Here is a 10,437-nt window from a genome sequence, read left to right on the forward strand (position 1 = left end):
GAGTAAACGCCCCGAATGCTGAAAGTTATTATTTAATACGCATTACTTATGCAAACTCAGATGTGTACGTTACTCATGCAAACTCCTTTTTCAAGGAGCCGGAAAGCTAGTGCGAGGAGTTGGTAAACGGGCTTAGGGTACCGGGTGGCCCGAGTACGAGTGAGGGTCCAGTCGGTCCCCTGTCGTCCTCAAGCACGTGGGCCAGCTCTCCAGCACTGCTCCGTCATGGACGGTGACAAACAGACGACACAAAGGCCTCCATGCTGAGAAGTCACAGCTCCACACGCCCGGGGCCGCCTGTCACAAAGGAGAACTGAGCTGTGAGAGCACGAGGTGTTTTCTCATCACTCAAGGATAAAACATCCTGACTTTAGAGATGTTTTACCTACAAATCCCTCCTGTCCCGAAAGAGTAAAAGGGTCTAGTCCAGTGTGTTCACATCAGCACCGCTTCTGTTCCCTGCTCTCCGGGGGATGTAACCCGCCCTCCAGAGGCTCAGGCCTGCTCATGGTACCAGCAGTGACCCCCTGCCGGATCAGGGCCAGAGCGACAGGAGCGGCACAGACACAGCGGGGAAAGAGCCCAGTCCAGATTCACTTCTTATAAATGGTGTGGAATTACTCCACATGGTTTGGAAAGCACTGTTTTCCTCATCTAAAAAGATGATGCACATATTTACTACAAATGTTTGTTTGTAATAGTGTTTTTCCTTAGGAAAGGTTTACCCCACACTGGCATTTTTATGCACACGCTTGTGTACGTTTGTGTAGGAATAGCTACCGGCTTCCATTCTGCTTTTTGAGACGTGGCCTCTAGATAGAGAGGAACCCCCCAAACTAGTCCTCACATTCCTTAGAATCTTCAGTAAAATCCCCGAGGCCAGAACTGGTCAGATGGGTGAAATAAGGGGGAACTGCCACAGTTAAACCCCTCAAATTCTTAGCCTTCTTCGATGGAAGATACACTAACCAGGGCCTTCCGTTTTTACCTCAGTGTTTTAAACCTTAGCTAAGCTTCAAAGCCCACTGCTATGAACTACCAAAAAGAAGAAAGGCCAGTAGGTGTGCCTTGAGCAAACTATATGAAAATACAGCATTAAAGTGACAGCTTCGAGCTCTTCTAGTTCATTTCGAATGCACAAACTTTGGCGTCTTTCAGGGATCTACGGTACGGCCAGGTTCTGTGGCCTGAACGTTGTCGAGCTCCCAGCGCAGCTTCCTGACATAGCAGGCAGAGAAGCTCTTCGGGTTTTCTGAGCCTGGACTGGATAGACGACTGGCCTTCCCAGCCTCCCTGACGTCCAGACGCCTGGCCATTGTGCTCGGAGTCAAAGGGCGACAGGACAGTGACCCAGAGCAAGGCAGCTGGCCTATCTTTTCCCCACGCGCCACACGCAAGGGTCTAATGCTCCACGGAATCACAGGAGGACCCGCGGAAATTCACTCCAGTAAAGCAGGGCACAGGGTTTCGCAGTGACAGCCTCACGCCTGCTTGCGTCGGAAGCTAAACTGCGTCTCTGTAAGTTAGGAGACAGGTCGCACGGCACCTCGTGAAAGGCAGGGGTGGAAAGTCAATCTTGCGTCTTGCTGCGTTGTTCCTCGACCTTCCCATCCCCCGCAAACCCTCTTCCACCTTCTCCCACCCATCCACCCTCCCCGCGGGGATGCAGCCCTGCGTCGTGGCCACACCAGTGTCAGAGGCGGGCGTCTGACCTCGTGCTTTCCTTTACCCCAAGTGCACGAAGATGATTTTAGGATCCACTGTGGGGCAGAAAAGTAAAGTACGGTTCATGCAAAACTCCACGTATGTTTTCCACGTGGAAAGACGGACTGTCTTTATCCACGGCGCCTGCTAGCCCCGAGACCCGTCAGCAGGTGGCAGCATTGCCTGTGAGCCGGATGCCCTCCGGCAGGTGCCCCCGGTCGCCTCCCCACAAAGACCTTCCCGGTGTGAGTGAGAGCTGGCGAGACAACCTCATGTCGCCAAGAAGATGAAATGGAATTTTTAAGTATTGGTGGAGTCAGGGAACCCGGTGCTGGGCACTCGGTTTGGGAGCAGGTATCAGATGCGCCTTCGGGACGGTTCCCTGATGTAGCTGGCGGGAATCAAACATCAACTCCTAACTTTTCTTTAAGACCATCTCATACAGATCCTGTTAGATTGCCATATTCGGGGAGTTTGGGAGAACAACTTGGGAAAAAGTTTACACTCACACATGGAAACATCCATTTTAACAGGAGGAGCAAAAGTGCTGCCTTTATTACACACACACACACACACACACACACACACACACAAATATTTAAAATTTTTAGGAGTATCAATTTTTAGTTTTTTATTATCAACATGAGGATCTTCTAAAGGAGCCCACGAACGTGAGAATGATTAAGAGCCCTGACAAAGCAGTGAGGTTGCTCACATACCTAAATTCCTCCCCTGGAAAACAGACATTAGGAACAGGAAGCAGAAATGAAGGAGAAAGAACTTCGGAGCCCACTTGGCCAGATTCCGTAAAACGCCACAACGAGGGACAGGCTGGGGTCTCCCGCCGTCTTGGCCCCGACCGTCTGGCCTCGGGGCATGAAAGCAAGGATCTGAAGGGCAGGTGCAGATGTGGAATCAAAGTGTGGAAGGGTGGAGGTGGCCGTGTCCCGCAGCTGCACCTGCCACGCCGTTTCATCCCAATGAGGCTCGCCACCAGCACGGTGACGCAAAGGCCATTTTTGGTTAGAAAATGGGAGAAGAGAAAGGAGAAGCTTCTGGAACTCAGGGCCCAGGCACGAAGCTGATCACTGCTCCTGCCAGCAACCAAGAAGGTCGTAGGAAACCAGGAAACCTCCCGGCCGCTCCGTGGACTCTCAGGCTGTGTGTCAGTGACACACAGAACGAATACAGATTCAGGGAAACAACCCGGATAAAGAAAACAGGTGGCAGAGAAAAGAGGACACGGAGGGGACACAGAGACCAGGTGAGGTGAGTGCAGGGGAGGCCAACGGCCAGCATGCCCAGCCTGGACCCCAGGAGGAGCTGGGAGGGGTGCTTGGGGCCAACATCTCTGGGAGCGCCGTTCCTGGGCTACTCGTGTTTTCAGGAAGACAGTCCTTCTTCCTCTGGTTGTGTGACTCGGACACGAGACAAAAATTCCGACTACTAGGTCCCCAGGCTGGCCTGAGGAGCTGGCAGTAGGGTGTTGGGCCTCCGGTAAGGTGACGGGTCCCGCTCCCAGAGTGTGGCTGTTACTGCCCAGCCTCCTGGCCGTCACCGTCAGGACAAAGGTTCTGTGCTACCCACTCTCCCCATCCTGCAGAGAAAATCACCCAGAACGACAGCGTCCCAGGGCTGTCATGTAACACCTCCTGTGTCGTGAGGCTCCCTGGCCTGGACTCTGTCTCTCGATCCCCAGGAGTCGGGCCTCTGCGCTCTGTCCTGGCCAGCACTCGAGTCACCCCACGGAGACAGCTTCTGTTTTAGGTCATGTCCCCAGCCCCAGCCCCAGCGGCCCCGACACAGTGAGCAAAGCCAGGCGGCCAGCACCGCACGTGCACACACCCCTCACCTTCCTCTGTCCGCTCCGTCCTCCCCACAATACAGGGGCCACGTGGCCATCACTGGCCCTCTGAAGTGGTGCGGCCGGGCCACCCGGTCCCTGAGTCAATGGAGACCACGACGGGGGTGCGGGCTGGCCTGCGGTGGGAGCCAGGCACGCAGTGGGCACGACCAGGAGCAGACAGGCCCCTCCGTGCGGGCCCCAAGCCCCTGACCCGGCGCCTTCTGCCTGATGCCCGGAGGGAAAGCCCCACGAGCACCCCACGCCTGGGGGTCTCCGCGCCCTCGGCCGCTCCTGCCTCTGCACCTGTCGTGAACTCGCGGGCCGCCGACACCTTCCCGCCTCCCAGAGCCCAGACAGGCCGGCTGGGGCTAATCCGCCCGCCGCGCAGCTCAGCAGCTCCGCTCCCCTAAGCCCCTGATAACGGTTTTACTAAAATCCTCTTTTGATGGAAAAAAATCCCAGCTGGACATTTCAGGCCTGGCACAATGTACAGGCCTGCGGGTCCCTTTCCCACCTCACAAAGGCCTCTAATCAAGTGGAAAATGTGCTGGAGGCCAGAGGTTGGGTCTGCAATTATTTTTTAAGGGATTACGGAGAAGAATAGAGGCAACGAGGCCCTCCCCCGCTTTGTTTTCCATTTGGTCCTGCTCGACATGCTTGGGGCTGGGGGAAGCCACCCAGATCTCCGCACACCAGGCCTCACCTCTCCCTGCCCCGTGGAAGGGTGGCATCTTTGAACACCATCGCTTCAGGAAGACAGAGAGTCTGGAAGCAACATGCAGGCCCTATTCTGACCCCGTTTAAGCCCCTATTTATAAAACCACTATGGAGCGGGCCCCCGTGTGTGGGGAGAGCCCTCATTCATTAACCTCTGACCCCGCTCTGTATGCAGAGGGAAGGGTCCATACGCTGCTGGGAGTGGGAGCATTCACCGGGGCTTCCCAGGCTTTGGAGGGCGAGAGGTCGTGTTCCCAATGTCGCCAGATCCCCTCCTCCTTATTTATATACATTGACCCTTCCCCTCACACTGAGCAAATATCCAGGAAACTCCTAAGGCAAAGCATGGATGAAAATACAAGACACCAACCATTTTCATCCGCCTATCTGGAAGCGTTTAGAAATGCACACTACAGAAGGGAGTTTGTCTTCCCCGTACATTGGGAAGGACCTTTTCTGATGTCATTCGTACAGGAACGTTCATTAAAGATCAACTGATAAAAGGTGAACATCTCAGCTTGGCCCTCTGTTCTCATCCTTCTATTTCAGCCTAGAGAAGCGGCTCATCCTTCTAAACCAGCTGGTTAGTGATGTGTACAGATCCCCAGTAAAAAGGACATGATCTCAAATTCCTAAACTCATTCTGGGATGATCCAGGATTAGGCTGCTTGGCTCCGAAAGTCAGAGGTCAGCGTATATTTCAAAATAAATACCAGGCTGAGTGAGAATTTTCAGGTCCTTTCTTCAAAGTCCCTAAAATAAAAGCAACTACCAAAGGCAAAACAATGCCTCTGGCCTGTTCTCGTCAGTATTTATGACTTACTGACGTGTTTCGCCTCATTGAGTTTGCAGTTCTGTCTCAGAAGGACCCTAAACGATCAAGAAGCAGATGGAGAGAAACACAATTCTTACGTTTAATATCTTACACGAAACACGATGCAGATAGCATACTAGTATTTCATGTTGGCCTTCATAGTTCCTTTGGTGGGTGTTACAGGAGGAGGGGACCACATAGTTCTTCTAAAGAAAGCAAGTCAGGGTGGACCCTGTGGGGTCCTCTCCCCAAATCGTGACAAACACGTTTGCTGAATCACTTCTGCTGGCTTTCAAAGCGTGACGGCTTTCTCCAGGAATGAGTAACCTTCACCCTGCTGTAGAAGATGAGCTTCTCTGGAAAGGTGACGTGATACATTCAAGGGCATCGCAGGAGACAGTGGACCATCTCGAAAGTAGAGCCTGAGGGGGCCTGGCTCCTGAAATAAGGGCAACGCATGAGATAAGCCTGCCTTACAGGGGAGGGGTCCCAAAGCCTCCTCTCCCAATATACTTCCTGAGTCACCCACCACTCAGAATGCTGGCTTACCTCTGTCCTGGGCTTACCACCATTATTTTGTATTCGTCGTTATTCTTATACTTCTCCATCCTTTTAACATACTCTGTTGAACAGAATATCAGTTGTTTTCAAAGCCTCTCTTTTTACCAAAACCAGTTTGGGGGAGAGTAAAATAGCAATTTGGAAACAATAATCTGATAAAATACGGACAGCAACACATCTCAGATTTCTCAGGGCAGATGAAACTTTTAGTACTTTGGAATGTAAACCTCTTTCAGACTCTCACTAGATCACAAAGGTTTCTAAAAATCAACTTAAGACCAGCTCTCTTAATTTTCCATTCAAAATACAAGATGAACATACTTAGAATTAAGAAGTACAAAATATGGGCTTTCAAATCAACGAGAAAGCTTTGTTCAAGGTCTAAAGAGAAAAGGAAATTATATCTTGAGGTTGAAATGTTATCAGTCCAGGAATGAACAGTCTTCATCCTGCTTTAGGAGAAGATGAACTTCTTCTCCTAAAGGTGAAGTGATACATTCAAGGGCATCACAGGAGAGACAGTGGGCCGTCTCTATCCCGAAGAAGATAGGAAACACTGCTTCTCCGGATCACACTGGGTGGGGAACTACAGGAGAAGCGGAGCCTCATTTCTCCACAGTATTTTCTTCAGCTCTTCCTCTCCTGCTCTTGATAAACCAGGCGACATCTCACTCCTGCCCCAGCTGTCTCTGTGCAGTTGCTTCATATTTCTGAAATTCTGCTCTTCACTCATTTTCCATCGTTACGGGCGCACTCATATTCCGACTCACCTGATTCTCTAAACCACCATCTCATGCCTAACAATCTCAATCCAGCATCCGCAGGCCCTGCGGGGACCACCGCATTCCTGACTCTGAGGCCCTGGGCTTCCCTGCCCTGCCCTACAAGCCTGTCCCCAGCACCTCCCAACAGCCATGGAGCTTCCCAGAAACATCCAGACTGTGGTGGCCAGACAGTGACGGCTGCCATTCCTGCAGCTGACCGGCAGTCTCTACACCGAGGCTTTTAGATATTATTATTACTACAATATGCCTGCCTAGTTAAGGCTGTTCTTAAAAGTGATACATAAATCTTTATTTCAAAACTCTGTGGACTTCCCTGGTGGTCCGGTGGTTAAGAGTCCACACTCCCAAGGCAGGGGGCCCAGGTTCGATCCCTGGTCGGGGAACTGGATCCCGCACGCCCCAACGAAGATCCCGCACACCGCAATTAAGACCCAGTGCAGCCAAATGAATAAATATTTTTTTAAAAAAGACCCCAAATTCTGTATTTAAAAAAATCACCCAGAAGCGAAAACTCTGGATGTGGCCAAAAGCTGCCTTTCGGTCCTCACGTGATGCCGCTCCCCTCCCGAGGGGCCCTGTGACAGTGGACCGCGTCCTTTAGGACCCAACTCCAGCTTTCAGAGTTGACAAGACTGGTGAGGTGACAGATGCCCCCAACTTGGGGCTGATGATCTTATGTTTGATCTGTATAAGATCTTGAAATTAACCATCTGTCAGCACGGGTTAGGCCCCCAGAGGGTCCACGGTAGTCGGGCAACTGAGGCTACTTCCCCCTGGGTCACCAGCTTCAGAACCTCTTCCAGGTCCTCCCTGGGACGATGATGAGTTTATCTACGTGGTGCTGACAGTCACGCGGCAGGGCTGATAGCGCTTGAGCCCGGCTTTATCAGTTATGGAGCTAAAACCGCTTTAAGAGACTATAAAAACACGGACAAGTATTCCTTCTGACCAACCCATATGACAGTGGGTTCACATCACAGGAGCCTGCCGGTTTATTTGGATTAATTCCTAACTAATAGTTTAAATGCTCAAGTTTATGAATGAGTTGTTTTTTTTTGCGGTACGCGGGCCTCTCACTGTTGTGGCCTCTCCCGTTGCAGAGCACAGGCTCCAGACTTGCAGGCTCAGCGGCCATGGCTCACGGGCCCAGCCGCTCCGCAGCATGTGGGATCTTCCCGGACCGGGGAACGAATCCTGTCCCCTGCATCGGCAGGCGGACTCTCAACCACTGCGCCACCAGGGAAGCCCGTATGAATGATTTTTTAAAAATACAAATTAGTGTGGGCTCAAGGCTATCTTTCGCTTGGTAAATGTTTTATTTGGCAGTGATCGTGGCAGAGGCCCTTCTCGGGCTTCCTTGCAGACCCCCTTCTCGGTGCCCAGAGGAGTGTCTCCTGTGTGTTTCAGGGGGAAACACAGTGGGGGGGTCCTGCTTCCCAGAGTGCTCGGTGCAGGAGGCCGGGCTGCGGCCCAGGAAGCGGAGCTGAGGTTCACGCCATCCAAGGCCAAGTTCCCTCCAGCCCAGGCCCCTGGCTCGGGTCAGCCAGGTCGGCCTGGACTTTGTCAGTGACGCACAAGCTAAACAGCCTCGAGGGAGGCCAGGCCGGCCCAGGTCCCTGATGTCCAGGATGCTTTGAGTTGTCCCTGCATCCTCTCCGGTCACTCTGTTCTATTAGAGAAAGGGTTTGTGAGAAGGAAAGGAGTGATTTAAGGGTTCCTCCTGCCCTTCGAAGCCTGTGAAATGTAGACAGAAACCCCGCTGGGCTGTGTGGGGGGCACACCTCTGCAGGCATCTCCGGGTAGACACGAGCCCAGGGCACAGGCCCCGGGTTGGGGGCTCCCCTGCAGCCGGGACCCCGTTGCCCCAAGATCCCACAGAGGGAGAAGGTTGGGGGCTTGAGCCCAGCGTGAGCCCCAGGACCCAAGACGCTGCCCTCAGGGCGGCACCTGCCCTCATCCTCCCTCTGCGAGTGTGAAAACCCAGCACACGCTCCGCTCACCGTGGCTCCCGGGAGGCTGCCAGGCACCTCCGTGGGCTCCCAGGACCGTCAGCTCCGATGCAGACACAGCTGGACAGAAGCCAACAGCAGCTCCGGGGGCAAGGACCCCGGTGCTGGGGGTGGAGAGGGTCCACCGGACCCCAGAGCATCCTGCGTGAGCTTCACACGTGGGCTTCTGGGGCGAGCGGGAGCTGGGAGACCAACAAGGAGGAGGACATGGTCCCAGGGCCACTGTCAGTGTTTATTTAAAGGGTCTTTAACCCCAGTCCTGCACAAAGACCTGTGCTCATGGCTGGAATACTCAGGGCCAGAGACAGGTAGGTAGGTAGGTAGGTACCTACTAGGTAGATAGTCTGTCTAGCCCGACTTTCCTTTTGTTCAGCTTTTAATCAGCATCTCCTGAGAAACTGAACTACTTCTATCTCAAGTGGAAGCAACGGACCCCAGTGAGCGAAGGAGGAAAAGGCTGGGGAGGGTCTTCACTTCTATTTTCATAGAAGTTTTTTTCTCCCTCAGGGTTTTGCTTATCTGTCCATCTATGTCCACAGGAAATATTATTCTTAGAGTCCAGAGTCTGTTCACATTTGTTTGTATAGATTTTTAAGGGCAAATGAAAGACACGCAGAGTATGCTTTGATACTAAGTGTTGTACTTAGATGGTGTGTTCAGACGTTTCTCGTCTAGCTCAGGAGCCACCTGTCTATCATGACTGACCTACAAGTACTTTTGAAATACACTATCGAGTTCATCAAAGACCACTGGTAAAAGAAGGCCCCTAACTTTTCCAACAAACTCCTACCAACCTCTCGATGACCTTGACGATGCTTGAATTGTACGGAAGTGCTCAGCGGAGCACCTGGGGCTGTGACCAGCCAGGTCCCTGGGGAAGGCAGGCTCCTGCTTGCCGCCCACACCCGACCGTTAAAGCAGACACAAGGCAGGTCTGCAAAACTTCGTGGGGTTTATTACCGCCGAGGCCCCACATTTGGAACCCTCAGAGGAAGGGTCTGGAGATCGCCCCGGCCAAGCCGGCCGCGTGGCCCTCACCAGCTCCTGGGTGCGTGTGCTGTCCCCGCTCCGCCACCAGCCTGCACGCACCCCGCCTCTGGTTCACACGCCGCTTCTCCAGGTGTGGTCTCTGGATGACCTTTACACGGGAGTCACCTGGGTGCTTGCCAACAATGCATTTTTCAGGGGGGAGGGTTCACAACCTCTCTATCCCCAGAGATGTCTTCTAAAAAGGGATACCAATCACACTGCTATCCTGCTTAAACACCTCCACCAGCTTCCTGTCGGTAAAGAATAAGTCCCAGCTTCTCACTAAGGTCCTGAAAGCCGTCGGGGCCCCAGTCACACCTCGAGGCTAACCTCCCACCAGCCCTCATCCTCCTGAACTCCAGTGCATGCTATGCCCCAGGCCTAGAATGTTCTTCTCCTCCGTCTGATTGGAGAGCGCTTCTCACCCTCCAAGGCCGGGCTCACGTGACCTTTGTGAAGCCCCCCGTTTCTGTGTCCCCACGTTGTCTGAGGCTCCAGTATCAGCACTGGACACTGCATCGTGTGTCTTCTGTGCAGTTCTCCCTCACCCTGGAAGGCTCTCCCAGTCATGGGCAGCTGGATGGCATTCAACTAATAGTACGAGAGTCTGTATCCAGTGTCTACCGGTGCCGGTTCTGTACCAAGGGCTGAGGGTACAGCAATGAACCAAGCTTGGTTCCAGTCCCACAATGCTTACAGCCTTTGTGGGAGGAGAAAAAATTAGTAATTACCAGGGCTTCCCTGGTGGCGCAGTGGTTGAGAGTCCGCCTGCCGATGCAGGGCACACGGGTTCATGCCCCGGTCCAGGAAGATCCCACATGCCGCGGAGCGGCTGGGCCCGTGAGCCATGGCCGCTGAGCCTGTGCGTCCGGAGCCTGTGCTCCGCAACGGGAGAGGCCACAGCAGTGAGAGGCCCGCGTACCGCAAACAAAACAAAACAAAACAAAACACTAACCTTTGCATGAATTGTCA

This window comes from Leucopleurus acutus, assembly GCF_964270905.1.
Source record: "Leucopleurus acutus genome assembly, chromosome: 11".
Lineage (NCBI taxonomy): Eukaryota > Metazoa > Chordata > Mammalia > Artiodactyla > Delphinidae > Leucopleurus > Leucopleurus acutus.